The following is a 17500-nucleotide window of genomic DNA, read 5'->3' on the forward strand; positions in this document are numbered from 1 at the left end:
GAAAGTGCAGATAATTACACTTCTATTCTTAATCGCTTTGTTCCCTCATAAGGAGTGATTTCAAAGGCCACGGAGATGATACTGCAATTCGGATTCCCATTTTTCTCAGTAATGATGCAGAACTGTCAAACTCTCACTAGAACCACGAGGCAAATCATAATTTCCACTAACTAGAGCCTGGTAAAAGTAATAGACCTGTAGTCAGAGCGGGCGAGGATACGAACCGGGGAATGGTGTGAGACGAGGCGTGTGTGTCTGAGGCTGCTGCGTGAACTGATAGACAGATAGACAGACAGATAGACAGACAGACAGACAGACAGACGGATAGACAGATAGCTAGGAAGATGGACAGAGAGAGAGAGAAGAGAGAGAAGAGAGAGAAGAGAGAGAAGAGAGAGAAGAGAGAGAAGAGAGAGAAGAGAGAGAAGAGAGAGAGAGAAACGTGGGTAGAATTAAAACAACCTTTAAATAAATATAATATTATTCTACCTCGCGCTGAGTGCTGAGGACGTACGAGGCTGGGCCGGTGGCATGTCAGGTTATTGCTTACATCTGTTGCGTAAAAAAACAAATTATCAGAAAGTGTAAATGATAAGAGCGTAATGAAAAATACTTCACGGGCCGGCCACTTAAACACGCGCCGCTGTTATTACACAAGGCAGAGTGTGTTCAGACTAATTGAAATTTATATTTTATTAGAAGAGTCGAGGGCAGGGCAGTAAAGTGTACGTCACCGTCTCTAGCAACAGAAAACGTGGACAGTATATATATTTTATGCTCCGTCTGTGATAGTGAGAAATGCATATCAAATTTTATCGTTAATTCTAAGTAATACTCTATACATCGCTCGTAGTATATACTTCTACCACATGTACAGAGTCAAGTCACTTAAAGTTTTGTTTTACACCGTGTTTAGTATTTTTCCGTAGTGATGAGGCCTCTGATGTGCTGGCAATCTTTCATCTGTCAGGCTGTGTAAGGAGGACGTCAGCAAATCAGAGGACTGAAGATTGTGGAGACACGGCAGACCGTTCAGGAGCTGTCAGGTGTATGTTGGGTGGACTTCTGCAGCATTCCCTATTTCCCTGGATAAGTATGACAAGTTAATTGGCTTTACCTGATTTTCACCGCTCTCATTTCCCCGCTATGCATTTCAACCATTCACCAACACCTCTATCTACACGCCACTCACACTTTCCAATCATGCTGACCTACATTCCACTCGTTGCTATGTCATTATGCCTTCAACAGACCATGTGTTGCCTCCATGAAGAAGTCCGCGTGTTTGCGTCGCGTTAAGCATTCAAGGCTTGGTCAGACTGAATCAGTAGCATGAGAGACACTGACACTGACTCCACCTGACAGCATCTCTCCTCTTCTTGCTTGAATTGATATCCCGTTCTTGTTCTTGGTGGTTGATTATTCATTTGTTTATATATATCTTTATTTACTCATTTATTTACCTTTTTAAATATTTATCTGTTTATTTATTTGCATACTTATTTCTAAGGTTATTACATCTCTCATTAGTAGTCATTGCGTCTCACCTGATGTCATCACTACCGCTACACGTGACGCTGGCCAGGGAGTGACGCGTGCAAATACTCGTCTCGCCTTTCCTCCAGGTCCTATTTAAAGCTTGGTCCTCACCCCAGAATACGCAACCAGTCACCTGAGATGAAGAAAAAAGCAAGGTACGTTACAGTACTGTGAAAGAGAACGGCTTTATTTAACTCCACTGTACTCCGCACATTATTCTATAAAATGTTTGTGTGGACTCGCTTCACGCCACAAAAACTGCGGTAAAAGCTTGGTGTTATTCCCTTGCGAAATGTGAGGAATAACAAAAGTGTCAGGGAAAAAAAAAATACGACTAACCTTTTTTTTTTGTTTTACTCGTTTGTGTTATTTTGTCTCTGATTGGCAGTGTTCATAAAAATGCCGCGGTGCTGTGAGGAGGACGTGCCTCTGTGATGTGAGAGAAACCGATGTACATACTCTGGAAGATTGCCCCGTAATGAGTAGTGATGATGATGATAGTAATAATAATAGTAATAATAGTAACAATATTGCGTTAACATAAGAGCTTAAACAATTTGTAGGAATAAACAGTGGTAGAAGTAGTAGTAGTAGTAGTAGTAGTAGTAGTAGTGTAGTAGTAGTAGTAGCAGCATTACTGTATCGGAGTTGCATTTCTTTTATACATTTCTTAGGTTACACTTAGAGAGAGAGAGAGAGAGAGAGAGAGCGAGAGAGAGAGAGTAGCGCCATTAAGTAACGGGTCCCTGAAAAAGATAATGAAATAATGAATTATATCCATCTATAATTCAGAGGCAGACATTCATGGGTCCCTTGCTTCCTCTCTCTCTCTCTCTCTCTCTCTCTCTCTCTCTCTCTCTCTCTCTCTCTCTCTCTCTCTCTCTCTCTCTCTGCCCTTGTGTGACTCGCTAATATTGCAGGGTGACCTCGCTTAGTCCTTTGACCTCCATGACCTTTTGAGCGAAGGTCAGGCCAAAGTAATTACTGTGTGGCGTAAATTGAGAGAGAGAGAGAGAGCGAGAGAGAGAGCGAGAGAGAGAGCGAGAGAGCGAGCGAGAGAGAGAGCGAGAGAGCGAGAGAGCGAGAGCGAGAGAGATAAAATTAAAAAATGAATGAATAACAAATAAATAGATAGATAAACAGACAGATAAATGGAAAAAAGAGGATAGAAGTGAAAATAGAAAAAAGAGACAGACAATAGACAAATATACCAAAACCAATAAAACCAACATAAAAACGAAATTAGACAAAACAAAGGAACATAAGGTAAGATTAATAACTGATACAAGCATGACAGACAGACAGACAGACAGACAGAGGGAAAGACAGGCTAGCAGAGCAAATAGGAGGACAAAGGAAGAACACACGGCTTGTAACACCCTCCTGCCTTGATACAATTTGCATAACACATTGCTTCGTTGCAAGAAATAATTAACCATTTTTCAGACTGACTTGAAATTGTTCCTCCTCCTCCTCCTCCTCCTCCTGTTTTGTCATATTAACAGTTTTTATTTTAGGGTGATGAGATGGTGGTGGTGGTAGGCATGCTGCTGCTGTTACTACTACTACTACTACTACCTCTACTACTACCACCATTACTACTATCACCACCACCACCACCACCACTCAATCTCCCCAAAGAAAAGGATGAGTTTCGAGGCATCCATCACCTTCAAGGGAACATAATGGGAAGTTTTTACTCTTACCTGTCCGTCACTTTGGTTCGGCAGGTGGGGGATGGGGGTGGGGGGAAGGAATGAGGGGAAGGGGAGGGGGAGTGGGAGGGGAGATGGGGGTGAAGGTAGGGGGGTTGGAGGCAGGTAATGTGTTTTCTCTCCTAATATTCCTCAGTGCTGGGACTTTTTTTCCATCTCCCTTGATTAGTGGAAGGAAGTGTACGAGAGAGAGAGAGAGAGAGAGAGAGAGAGAGAGAGAGAGAGAGAGAGAGAGAGAGAGAGAGAGAGAGAGAGAGAGAGAGAGAGAGAGAGAGAGAGAGAGAGAGAGAGAGAGAGAGAGAGAGAGAGAGAGAGAGAGAGAGAGAGAGAGAGAGAGAGAGAGAGAGAGAGAGAGAGAGAGAGAGAGAGAGAGAGAGAGAGAGAGAGAGAGAGAGAGAGAGAGAGAGAGAGAGAGAGAGAGAGAGAGAGAGAGAGAGAGAGAGAGAGAGAGAGAGAGAGAGAGAGAGAGAGAGAGAGAGAGAGAGAGAGAGAGAGAGAGAGAGAGAGAGAGAGAGAGAGAGAGAGAGAGAGAGAGAGAGAGAGAGAGAGAGAGAGAGAGAGAGAGAGAGAGAGAGAGAGAGAGAGAGAGAAATTACTTATTCTGTGATAATGGACTTGTGTGTATGCATATAGAATTGTTAATCATATAACGGACACACACACACACACGCACACACCAATTTCTTGTGTGTGTGTGTGTGTGACAGGAACTAAACACCACTCTCCCTTCCTCCTCCTTACCTTCTATCCTTTCTTCCTTTCTTATATTCTTTTATCTTTCCCTTCTTACTTCTCTTTTCTCACCATTTTTCCTTCTCTGTGTTTCCTTTCCTATAGCTTCCACCCTTTCCTTTCCACTCCCCCCCCCCCTCTCTCTCTCTCTCTCTCTCTCTCTCTCTCTCTCTCTCTCTCTCTCTCCCCCTTTTCCCAGCGCCCCTCTTCCTTCCTCTCCCTCTCCGTAATCTCCCTCCCTCTCGTATCTTCTCGTATCTTCTCCCCTTTCCTCTCTTCCCAGCTCCCCTCTTCCTTCCTCTCCTCTCCCTCTGCACCATAACTTACTAGTCTCATCTCTGAAGTTCACTGGCGTCTCTCAGCACACTGTGGCCGCTCCTCACACTGGTTTGATTTATAATAGTCGAATTTGTGCCTTCTGATCAAATACGTTTGATAATTTGTATTCGTTCATTCTCAAGGGGAACGAGAAGATTGACATTAACTGCCCACTAAAGCCTCGGTCTTCCAAGAGTAGTAAAAAGAAAGAATTAGTTATAAAGTAAGTTTACTAGATCATTATAGTTTTTTCCTTCACTTTTTGCTAATGCTAGTAACGATAACTACGATCTTCAGTGTGTGCTTGTCAGGGTACACTTCTTGCTTGTGCAGTACAGGCGCATCGAGGCAAACAAAACTCGCGGAAAACGTTACACTCATGTCAGGAGTGGGATTCGAACCCACGCCCGGAAGACCGGACTGCGACCTGAACGCAGCGCCTTGGACCGCTCGGCCATCCTGACGCCTGCTAATTTAATAGTGCTGGTAATTGTCAAACTTTGCGACTTGCACTATTTCAAGAGTTATCAAGATGCCTTACGCAGAGGGTAACTTGGCAAACTCTTTCGATTCCACTACAGTCTTCTTTTAGGAAATAAGGATTTGAGTATGTATATTCAATTTTTATTTCTTCATTCATGTTTTTATTCAGCCACACTATTGCTGTGGTGGTGAACGAGTTAAGGCGTGGTGGTAAACTGGATGAGGATACTGTCGCCAGGCACATCAACACCATTATAGTTTCGTCGCCACTGAGAGGAGCAGGGCAGCAATATGGTAATGAAGAAAATTTGCACAGTGTAATTCTGAGTATTTCTGTTGATATTTAATGATGAAAACGACTTTACACGTCACCTCATTATTATTATTATTATTATTATTATTATTATTATTGCCATCATTATCATTATATTTCATGACCCTGCAACACACGAGGGGGTGGTGGGGGTGGTGGTGGTGGTGACTGGAAGGGGTCAGGTATACGTATATGGCAGGGTCGTATAGTTGCTAATTATAAGCTCTAATTGGAGAGAGAGAGAGAGAGAGAGAGAGAGAGAGAGAGAGAGAGAGAGAGAGAGAGAGAGAGAGAGAGAGAGAGAGAGAGAGAGAGAGGTCAAGTTGCAGAATTACTATTAATCCACAGAGGATCACCAAAAAATGCAAATAAATGACACAACACACATCTGCAGATTTGTTGGCCCTTTTTCACACTGTCAAAAGTAAAAACAAAGATAAAAACGTCAATTAATGTAAAAAAAAAGTCCATTACAGTATATAGGGATGAAAATTGTCTGTCTGTCTATCAGTCTGCATGACAACGAGTGTGTGTGTGTCGTTTTTCAGTCTCTCTCCACTTCCCCTCCATTAAAATGTCTTTCATCCCTACACGCTCACATTTTTCGTAACATGAAATCCCCCCTTTCTCTCTCTCTCTCTCTCTCTCTCTCTCTCTCTCTCTCTCTCTCTCTCTCTCTCTCTCTCTCTCTCTCTCTGCACATCCCTTATTCTTATCTCTCGTTATATCTCCCTCCAGACCACCACCACCTCCTCCTCCTCCTCCTCCTCCCCACATTTTTTCAGTCCCTAATAAATATACCACATTGCCTTATTCAAGAGTTAATATTCAGATTTTTTTCTCCTGATTTCCTCCATGAATATAAAACCCTCTTAATCACGTTTTCCGCGGCAGCCTCTCCTCCCTCACTGACGGGAGATCAAAGTGGAGGAAGAGGAGGAGGAGGAGGAGGAGGAGGAGGAGGAGGAGGAGGAGGAGTAATGGACCTATGTATATTCCCCTGGGAAATAAATTGGCGTTTGTGGTTACGCCTTTTTTTGCTCTCTCTCTCTCTCTCTCTCTCTCTCTCTCTCTCTCTCTCTCTCTCTCTCTCTCTCTCTCTCTCTCTCTCTCTCTCTCTCTCTCTCTCTCTCTCAATGGCCATAGGGTAATATATATCTTGCTCAAAATGGCTAACACTTTTTTTTCCCAGCTTGGAGATTGGTGGAAAAGCTTGAGAGAGAGAGAGAGAGAGAGAGAGAGAGAGAGAGAGAGAGAGAGAGAGAGAGAGAGAGAGAGAGAGAGAGAGAGAGAGAGGAGGCTGCGGTAATGGCTAAAGTTAGTCTTTTATTAATATTTTCTATATATTCGTCCCCGTCATTTCTTTTTTAATTTTGCATTATTTTCATATCACATTTTCATTAATTAAAAAACAATGGGTGAAAAAAAATAAATATCCTGAAAATTTTTGCGATGGCATGTGAATGCGAGAAATTATTATTATTATTATTATTATTATTATTTATTATTATTATTATTATCGTCTCACTCTCTCTCTCTCTTCTCTTCTCTTCTCTTCTCTTACTCCCAGCTGACCTTCCCTTTCTCTTCTTTTTTTTTCCCCTTTCTTCTTTTCTCCTTGATTTTTTCTTTTCATAATTTCCTTCCTCCTTCCCTTCCTCTTTTCCCCTTCACTCAGGACTCTCTTTCTCTGCCTCTCTGCTACCCTCTTGACTCCTTCTCTCCTTATTTTTCCTGCCTTCCTACTTCCTCCTTCCTTCCGTTACCTTCATCTCGCCTTCCTTTCCTTCCTGCGTCACTACCTCTATGATTTCTCCCTTTCTCTGCTTCTTTTTCCATGGTTTTCTCCGTTACCTTCATCTCGCCTTCCTTTCCTTCCTGCGTCACTGCCTCTATGATTTCTCCCTTTCTCTGCTTCTTTTTCCATGGTTTTCTATCTCCTTTTCTTTCCCTCCCTGCTTCCTCCCCTTTCTTGTTTTTTTTCTCGCAGCCTTTCCCTCTCCTTCCCTTTCTCCCTGCCTTCTTGTCTTTTCGTTTCCTGTTTCCCACTGTATCTTTTCCTGGCTTTCCTGTACCTGGTTCTCTCCATATCCTTACCTGCGTCTTAGCTTTATTCCTCGTTGTTTCCGTGGCTCCGTCGAGAGGTGGTCCTGGGAGGTAAGAGGGCGATCATTGGCCAGGAACGGCAGCCACCCCAACCCAAGGAAAATGAGCTAATTATCCGACTTAATAACTGTGGTGTTGGAGCGTCATTAGGTGCTAACAAAGTTCTCAGCGCCACGGAGAGAGAGTGCCGCTTTGAGGAGGAGGAAGAGGAGGAGGAGGAGGATAGAATTAAGGTGCTGAGAGTGGAGTAGATGGAGATTTGGAGGAAGACGAGGTCGAGGTGGTGAAGGAAGAGGAGGAGGAAGAGAAGGATAAGGTAGCGTAAAGAGGAGGAGGAGGAGGAAGAGGAGGAGCAAGAGAAAATAAACTACATTTTTATATTCAAGGATGAAGTCAGTTGCTTGACTCAGCTGCTCCACTCCACGGCAGCAGCGTGAGGCGGGACTGTGAGGAGTGAGGTGTGCAGAGTTTAGAAAGTTTTCGCGTCCACGTTTTGTTCCTTAAAAAAAAGAATATTTCAGGGATCGCAGGGTTCGTTGGACGCTCGACAAGTTAATTAATCTTCCTATTTTTAATCAACAATACTTTTATACGTGAAAAGGTTGATTACACCTTTTCATTCACAATAATTTCACTACAAATAGGTTTCTGTTTCAGTTCACGTTCAGAGAAGCAACACGACACGTATCACTGAATTCTAATGGAAATAATTAAGGTAGTGAAAAGGTCAAAGTTCACATCAGTAATCTGGTATGAATGAATTTCCAGGTAGCATGTCTATTTTTACGTCTTTAGGTCGAAGATGTTCAAGACAAAGCTGATACACTCGTGAGATGAAGTGACCTGTATTCTTAAGCCCTTTATTCTCTCATCAGGACAATTCCCAAAGCCACATAGATGATCAGTCACGTTGTCATGGATGATTTTGTCATACTGATATGTAGAACAGCTTCTAACACGCTTGTCCACCCTGATAACTTCCAGTAGAGCCGAAGGAAAGAAAACTGGAAAAGATAAAAAGAAACTGATAATGCTATTCAAACTACCATCTGTCTTGAGTCGAGGAGACCAAGGAGACGCCCCCAAAGTTCGTGGGTGATGCAGAATCGATCCTTCCGAGAGATCCTCAGAATGGAAAGTGTGCGCATGTAGACTCCCTTCTAAAAAAAAATGTACTTGCTCAGCGGGTGAGTAAGGGAACAGATGCCTCGAAATGTGCTCCTCATTTATTGTGATGATGATGATTTGCAGCGTCCTGTATGCATGGTACCTCGTTATGGCAGAGTGGGAAGAGGATGAGGAGGAAGACGAGGATGTGATTGAGAATGAACGGGTGGACAGAGAAGACATGACGGGGAGGAGGAGGAGGAGGAGGAGGAGACGGGCATAGCAGAAGCCAGTTTGATACAAGAGGAAGCCGAGGATCAAGTGGAGTAGAGATTGGTGGTGAATGGAAAGGGAATGGGAAGCGAGAGGGGACGGAAGAATAGCCATTGTGTTTGGATGAAGGAAGAAAGGGAGTGTTCATAGATCTTCAAGGACCAGGAAGAGGAGGAGAAGGAACGAAAGGAAGGGTAAGAAAATAACAGCAATAGAATAAGGCGATAGAAGAACAGGGGGTTGGGAAGAGAAGCTGCACTTTCTTATATAATAAAAGTTTGTGTGTAGATTTATTGGTTTGTTTTTGTTGATGTTGCTCTGCGTGGTTTTCCTTTGGGGATCTGGGGAGTATTTCCAGTCGACCTCTTTCCTCCACCGTCCTTCCAAGTTTTCCTGCAGCCCCATTACGTTCTCCTACCATCTGCCTCCCAGCTCCCATTCCAGTCCCCTCCCAGTTCCCTGCCAGTGGTTTTTCACCCTTTCTTCAGTTTCCTCCAAGCAACTTCAGCTTTCCTGCCACATCTTCAGCTCCTCCTGCAGCCCCATCCAGTCCTTATTAGCACTCTTTCCAGCACCCTTCCAGCACCCTCACAACTCTCCCCTGCTGTCTCTCTAAAGTCTCTCCAGCTTCCCTTCAGCCCTATTTGTAACCTTCCAGCTTCTTGTGTAACCCTTTTTCAACCCTTCCTACCCGTTCTCCTTCCAGCAACATCTGTACCTTTTCATATTTTCACCTAGTTCCTTCTAAGACTTTTATTCTGACATTTTAATCATCCTTTCAGCCACGCCACATCTCCCCTTCATCCTTTCCAGTCCCCTTCCAACCCATTCCAGTTCTCCTTGTAGTCCCCTCCTCTGTACTCCATTAAGCCCACTCACCTCTCCGCATCCTGTCTCCTTTATATTTTTTTTCCTGTTGGTTTCTTTTTTGTCACATTTCCTCCTTCACTTTACCTTTCCTTTTCTTTCTCCTTGTCCTCTTTAAGTTCCATTCCTCTCCTTACCTTTTCTTCTTTATACTGTCTTCTCTCGCTCTCCTCCTCCTCCTCCTCCTCCTCCTCCTCCTCCTCCTCCCTTTGCCGCTCTGGTTTTGGGGAGTAAATTTATGCGAACCACAACTTTTAAAAGCTCCGCGGATGTCGCTTATACTACACACACGCACGAGCGCACACACACACACACACACACACACACACACACACACACACACACACACACACACACACACACACACACACACTTGAATAGCAGTGGCGAAAGGAAAGAAGGGATGCATTGAAATCTTTGTAAATGTGTGTGTGTGTGTGTGTGTGTGTGTGTATGGCCCGACGCACCAACACCTCGAGGTACATTTGATAAAACTCGCCACAACGAATACTGGGAAGGCAACGTTTTTCTCACTGGATCTATTTCTGCGGTTGGAAATGTTTAAAATCTTTTCTGACAGTTTCCCGGCTAGTTTCTCTCTCTCTCTCTCTCTCTCTCTCTCTCTCTCTCTCTCTCTCTCTCTCTCTCTCTCTCTCTCTCTCTCTCTCTCTCTCTCTCTCTCTCTCTCTCTCTCTCTCTCTCTCTCTCTCTCTCTCTCTCTCTCTCTCTCTCTCTCTCTCTCTCTCACGCCAGTAATAACTAACGAAGGCAAGAGAACGTTCATCACCCACACATTAACGCTATGAGACACCAAAGCGCAGGCATCCAATTGGCGCCTAACTCTTCTGAGGTGCATAATTTAGCGCCCCCTGACTGACTGCATGACTGACTGACTGACAACTGCATGACTGACTGACTGACTGACGCCTCATGTTTATTGCAAGGAAAGATTAGGCAGCTGGGAAATATTTAAATAAGAGGCGAATAGTGACAACAAGCAACTTTTTCCTCTTTTAATCCTTTCGTTATGTTGTATTATACTTTGCAGGAGGAGGAGGAGGAGGAGGAGGAAAATGGGGTTGACTCTGCTGTGAAAACATATAATCACCAATGAGTGAAGGAAACCAACTGAGAGGAAAGATTAGATAAAGGAAGTGAGGAAGAGATAAGGAGGAAGATGATGATGATGATGATGATGATGATGATGATGATGAAGATGAAGAGGAGGAGGAAGATGATGATGATGATGAAGAGGAGGAGGAGGAGGAGGAGGAGGAGGAGGAGGCATCTGATGATTTATGAGAGGATTTATCGGAAGGCGTAAAAATAAAGAATAATTTGTACTTTTCCCGTCTTTCAAAAAAAATCGGCTTAATTTATCACTGAAGTTAAAGTTAACGAGTGTCTTAATTGAAAAAGGTTGATCAAAGTGAGCTCTCTCTCTCTCTCTCTCTCTCTCTCTCTCTCTCTCTCTCTCTCTCTCTCTCTCTCTCTCTCTCTCTCTCTCTCTCTCTCTCTCTCTCTCTCTCTCTCTCTCTCATAAATTGATATTGACTATGGTAGACTGGCATGTCATGTTTATGGCTTTCCTTCCTCCTCCTCCTCCTCCTCCTCCTCCTCCTCCTCCTCCACCTCCTCCTTTTCTTTTTTCCTTTTCTTTCTTCGTCTTCCTGGCATGGGGGGCGTGACAAACAAGGATCTCACAACAAAACTCTGAGATAATCAAAGTTTTAATCATCACACGCTCCTTTAGGACTCTAATTATTATTATTATTTATTATTATTATTATTGTTATTGTTATTATTATTATTATTGTTATTGTTGGTGTCATTTAGGCCTGTTTTCTACTAAGACGCAGCTATTCAGCGAGAGAGAGAGAGAGAGAGAGAGAGAGAGAGGGGGAGAGAGAGAGAGAGAGAGAGAGAGAGAGAGAGAGAGAGAGAGAGAGATCCTTTGACTTTCACTAAATCATCTCCGTCGTGCTTTCTTACTGCTGTCTTTCTGCTATCACCTCTCTCTCTTTCCTCGTCCTTTTCTTTCTTTTATCCTTCCTTTCCTTCTTTCCCTATTCATCCTGTCTTCCTTTAACGTGAAAAGGAAAACAGGCCGAGTGACTGAAGGAGCATAATCTCTTTTGTCCTTCCTGCTACTTCTATCCTTCCTGTTAATATCTTCCTGTCTTTCTTTTCCTTTTCCTCCCTTCGTTTTCAACGTGCCAAGGAAGCAACAAGGAAAAAAGATAGGGAAAAAAGCTCCTGTAGAGTCGAAGAAATAGTCGAGAAGTTAGTCAATTTATTTCTTACATAACGCACAACCCCACACTATTTTTCACGAGCGTGTTTTTCGTGTGATTTATTTCCCCAACTGTTCCTGGGCCGTTAGTTTCCCCATATCCCCCCTTTCTCTCTCTCTCATCTTGCGCGCGCGTGTGTGTGTGTAAAATCACTCATACCCGCACCTACCCCCCCACCCACCCACCCACCCACACGCACAACAAACAAACAATTTATCCAGCATTCGATATTTCCCCTTGCCTGGCCTCACAACACAGGCGGGTCCTCGCACACAATGGCGTGTCAAGCGGCGTGAAAGGGTCATGCGAAGGGTCAAGGCGTGTGTGGCGCCGGACAGCAGCTGGCTATTGTGTGAGAGCGTCCACCCGTGAAACACACAGCCAGGAAGCCGCCAGGAAATGTCACACCTGCTCTGGGTTGGTTTGTGCCAAGCCGAATAACAGAGTCTTGCCTCTCTCCCAGCAAGCATAGCGCACCATGGATCTGAGGCTCCATCATTTAATATTTCTGGAGGGGAAGAAAAGGTCTGTTAGAGGCTTCCGTTGAATTCTGTACCAGTAAATTTAGTATGATAACTTTTTTCTTTTTGGTTTTGCAAGGTTTTTTTCTCCTACTCCTCCTCCTCCTCCTCCTCCTCCTCCAGCCCTCATAATACTGGTAGTCAAAGAGTTAAAAAACGAAAAAAAAAGTTGGCCAGTTTAGCTCCAGAGGCATCCTGATGCTCCTTTCTTGAAGCAGTTGAAGTCGGGAAAACGGACACGTCGAGAGTTCCAGAGTTTACCAATAGAGTTTACCAATGAGTGTTAGTCAAATGAGTAGTTGTCAGAGTTAAAACCCCCCCCAAAAAAAAAGTTTGTCGGTTTAGCTCCAGAGGCGTTCTAATATTCCTCTTTTGAAGCAGGTCGAGCTGTAGGAAGTCGGGAAAAGAGAAACAGGTAGAGAGTTCCAGAGTTTACCAGTACGATTACGTGCGTGGAGACAGTATCACCACGCCACCAGGAGCGCCACGACCGCCACCAGGTTTCTGCTCCCATTTAGCGGCGACCCCTTTGCGTTCCGTCTACCACAAGCCTCTCCTGGCCGAGATCCCACACGACTCACAATCCCTTGCTTTGAGACTCACGGATGGCTGGCGGGCGCTAATACCATCACCAGCACCTCTCAGCCAGACCATCAATCTCCCTCTCTGTCTCTCTCTGTCTCTCTTGACTCGCGAGATCATTATGCTAAGCTGTAAGCTAGATAATAGAGCTTGTTCCCATCACTCACCGTACCATTAGTCTCACTGCACCTGGTCTCACCCTGGGGAAATATACCTCAATTATACCTGTCCGAGGCACTCTCTCAGGGCTGCGGGCACCTACCTGAGACCTGCACCTGTCACCTGTGTCTCCCGTTTCTCTCTCTCTCTCTCTCTCTCTCTCTCTCTCTCTCTCTCTGGATGGATAAGTGGGTGTGGATGCGTGCAATTGTCTATCTGTCTGTCTATATTTGCATTCATCCTGCATATCTATCAATCTGGATGTACTTGAGTGGCTCCCGTGTGTCAATCTATCTTTGCCTGTCTATCCTCATCATTAGTGCGGACAGATGTCATCCCGCCGGCTCAATTAATTCATCACCTCACTTGTTCGGCTGTGGAGGGGCAGAGGGAAGGTAGGAAAAGTGAGGGAACAGGATGAGGCGGGAGAGAGAAATGAAAATGAGATTACGTGAGGGGAGGAGGACAGGAGGTAAAAGGTGAGGTAAGGATAAATGGACATGAAAGTAAGGAGAGAGAGAGAGAGAGAGAGAGAGAGAGAGAGAGAGAGAGAGAGACGAGAGGAAGGAAGCAAGTAAGCAAGAGAGGAAATGGAAAGGAGGAGAAGGAATAGGAGAGAAGCGAGGGTAAGGAACGAGAGAAGAGAGGGAGGAAGATTAGATTAATTAAGGGAAGGTGGGAAGTAGAGGAAAGAAAGGTAGGAGGAGGAGAGTAAGAGAGGAAGTGAGAGGAAGAAGAGGAGGATACGAGTGTGCTGCTCTTTTCCTTTTTATCTTTTGCTGTTGAGAGGAAGAAAGTGGCACCACGAAGACGCGCATTCCATTGCCGTGCAGGGAAGGTCTGTGGGATGTGGAGATAGGCTGGAAAGAATACTCGTATACTAACCTGAAATATAATACAGAAAAAAAAAAAAAGGCTTATGATGAAAAACAACAAAAAACAACAACAACAAATGATTATAGGAAGAAAATTTACGCTTTCATTATGTGGATGTCCTAATTTTCTCTCTCTCTCTCTCTCTCTCTCTCTCTCTCTCTCTCTCTCTCTCTCTCTCTCTCTCTCTCTCTCTCTCTCTCTCTCTCTCTCTCTCTCTCTCTCTCTCTCAGTGCTTTTATTTGATTTAGCTTTTTATTTTCATTTCATTTAAAAGTGAAATATAGTTATTATCTACGCACCACTCCTAAGAACTCAAAAAAATATTTTACATACTTACAGTGGTTCTTCTTTAAGTAAATAACGCATTCCTATAATCAGAGAAAAATTTTGAGATTGAAAAATTTCTCGTCTTTTTTTTAAAGTTTTATTTCAGTCTCTCTTTTCTCAACTGTCTTGTCCTCCTCCTTTATTGGGTTGTCGCTTTCTGTCCGTCTCATGGGTGCATAGGACGAGGAGGAGGAGGAGGAGGAGGAGGAGGAGGTGGAGGCGGAGGAGGAGGTGGAGGAGGCAAATAAGCAGAGGAAGAGAGAAAAGAGGAAAATTGGGTCTTGTTCTTGTTTTCTTCTTCCTCTTTTTCTCCATGTTTGCTTTTTGGGGCGTCAGGTTGTGTATATTCTTCTGCCTTCTTTTATTCGTGGTCCTCCTCCTCCTCCTCCTCCTCCTCCTCCTCCTCCCCCTCTGGTTTCTTTATTTCCTTCTTTTTCGTACCGTACCTTTCTTTATTTCTTGCTTTCTTTCTTTACTTTTTGAACCACCACCACCACCACCACCACCACCACCACCACCACCATAACCACCATAACCACCACCACCACCATCTCTACTACTTCTACTGCTACTGATAGTATGAGGAGGATTCTTAGATGAGTATTTGGAATTGTAAAGCCAGAAAGAATCCTTGGTATAGCGGTAAAGCTTGAAGCAGTGGAATGAAGAGTGAGGCGTGGAATGAAGATTGATAAAATATGAAATTGGCAACTACAATAAAGAACACCGGGACAAACCTGAAAACACTCGCTCGGTAGAATTGACAGCACCAAAGAAATAATTCCAGGAACACCTGAGTGAACACTGAAACATTCAACCGAAGTAAAGAAACAGCCTGCAACGCGAGAGTGAACTTTCAAGTAGTAGAATAGACTGGACCAAGAGGAATTCTGGTTTTGCTGATTGTGAGTGAAAGCCTGGAATAAGAGTTGAGGGGACCTGGAACATGGAAATCAAAAGCTGGAATATAAGCAGAGGAAATATAGAGGCCGGAAATTAAATCCTGGAATAAGAGCTGAGGAAATTTGGAAGAGATAAAAACTTGGAATAGAAAACTAAAAAAAAACTTAGAATGAGAGTTGAGAATGAGAGTTGAGAAAAAAAAAAAACGTGGAAAATAGATAAAAAAAAAATGTGGAATAAGCGTTAAGAAAAAAAAAAAAAGACAAAAACGTAGAACTGACTAGAATGTTGAGTTCTCACAAAGAATGATTCAAATGAAAAATCCTAGAAAAGATGGAACTATGGAATGCATCATGAAATTATGCTTTGACTGTCAGTTGCCAACCTTTCCCGAATTACCAGTCAATGAAACATCCTTACTTTCTCCACAGCCACTTCCAGTCCTTCAACTGAGAAGAAATTCCAAACTGCATTATTTTCATCGCTAATTCTCTTGTAGATGCTTATAAAGACTCGACGCATTGCTTCTGGTGCTGCTAATTGTTTTGTGTCACAGTGAAAGGCTTAATATGAACCGTGGAATGAGCCGCACGTATGAATGCTGCAATGAAACTGTAATAAATCATCAAGTGAACTGGAGTCAATTTATAGTGAGCTTCTGACCGAGCCAATGAAATGAACCAACCTCATTGAATAAGCAACCGGAGTGAGGCCCTAAAATGGACTCTTAGAATGGACTGCAGAAATTTCCGTCTCCCCTCCCTAGAATGTAGTCTTAGAATAAATCCTCGTACAAAACCCTCGTACAAAAACAATTAAATAAGGAAAACTGGATTATTTGAGATTTTGGCGCTGTAGGAACGAGGTCGAATAGTGAATTAGTGAATGAAGCTTTGGAATACATCTCTGGGATAAACCCTCTTCATTGACACTTGCAATTAACTTTTTAAACAGAATTGGTGTGAAACTTTGGAATGAGCGCCTGGAATTAATCCCTGGAATGACCGCTTGGAATGAACTTCAAAGGTAAATCTCTGGAATGAACACTTTGGAATGAACGCCTGGAATGACACCCTGGAATGAACCCCTTGGAATGACACCCTGGAATGAATCTCAAGAGTAAATCCCTGGAATGACCCACTGGAATGAACCTTTGAGTACAAATGATCCTTGAAATGAATCCTGGAATGAACTTTTTAATGACCCTCCCTGGAATGAACGCCTGGAATGGAGCCCCTGGAATCCCTGGAAGCAGCGTCAGGGTGCAGGCAGGAGGGGAATCTTTCAGTGAGCTGTGATTGGCCGGGGCGGAGGGTCAGTCAGCCATGTTAATTGTCTTGCCGCGGGGATCTCGAATATAAATTTCAGGTCAGTCCCTCCCTCCTCCTCTCCTTTCCTCCCTCCCTCCCTCCCTCTTTTCCTCCATTCCGCACTTTTTCCCTTCATTTCCCGCTTTCCTTTCTCTCCGTTTTCTCCATCCTTTTAATTTCTTTCTTCCCTTTCTTATTCCTGTCATTCCATCTCGTTTTTTTTTCACTTTTTTCTCTCTCTCTCTCTCTTGTTCATTTTTTTTTTTTAAATCTATGCTTTAGCCTGTCTTTCCTACCTTCCCTCCCCCTTCTCCTTTCGTCTCGTCCCCCATTCTCCCTTCCTTTCTCCACTTCTCTTCTATTCACCCTCCATCTCTTAACCACGATTTTTTTCCCTCAAGTCTTCCTTATCTCACTGTTTCTTCCACTTCCTCTTCATTGTTTATATTTCTCACTTCCCTGGTTTTAATTTCTGTCTCGTGTAATTTGCCACACGTCTTTCCATTTCAATCCTTTCTCTTCCTTTCTGTTATTTATTTTATTTTTTTACTTCTCTTTTTTTATTCATCTGTCTCACCCTCCCTCGCTCACGCCTTATTCCCTTTACCTCCATTTTCCCCTCAATTTACCTTTCTCTCTCTCTCTCTCTCTCTCTCTCTCTCTCTCTCTCTCTCTCTCTCTCTCTCTCTCTCTCTCTCTCTCTCTCTCTCTCTCTTTGTCTTTTTCCTAGTTTCGTAGCCCTGTCGTTTAAATTGATGATCAGGCAGCCCCAGGTGGGTCTCCAGTTCACCGAGGCTGCGACAGAGTATCGGCTGAAGTCCAGGGTAAAGAAAGAAAGCTGGAATTTATGAGGATTGTACGTTTAATTGTGGCGGTAGTGATGGTGGTGGTGGTGGTAGTGGTGGTGGTAATGGTGGTGGTGTGGTTATGGGATATTTGTGTGTTTATATTACGATGGCAGTGGTGGTGATAGTAGTGGTAGTAGTAGCAGTAGCAGTAGTAGTAGTAGTAGAAGTAGTAGAAACACGTCCCTTTTTCTGCATTACCTTGTCTTTTGCAAAATTAGAATGTACAA

General features: G+C 43.6%; 1 long non-coding RNA gene and 1 other non-coding gene across 3 annotated transcripts in view; one reads left to right on the forward strand and one right to left on the reverse strand.

Moving 5' to 3' along the window:
• LOC135110551 (uncharacterized) overlaps positions 1-17500 on the forward strand; it is a 43916-nt gene that overhangs the window by 12897 nt on the left and 13519 nt on the right. Inside the window, exon 3 of one of the 2 annotated variants that reach the window (XR_010273308.1) lies at positions 971-1093. This is a non-coding gene — a long non-coding RNA (uncharacterized LOC135110551). Of the gene's footprint in view, positions 1-970; positions 2150-17500 lie in introns of those variants that run through there. The other variant, XR_010273307.1, reaches the window with a different exon arrangement.
• Positions 4685-4768, reverse strand: Trnal-cag (transfer RNA leucine (anticodon CAG)). Its single transcript has one exon. It is a non-coding gene; the product is annotated as a tRNA-Leu (tRNA).

The sequence above is a fragment of the Scylla paramamosain genome, chromosome 20 (genome assembly GCF_035594125.1).
Source record: "Scylla paramamosain isolate STU-SP2022 chromosome 20, ASM3559412v1, whole genome shotgun sequence".
NCBI lineage: Eukaryota > Metazoa > Arthropoda > Malacostraca > Decapoda > Portunidae > Scylla > Scylla paramamosain.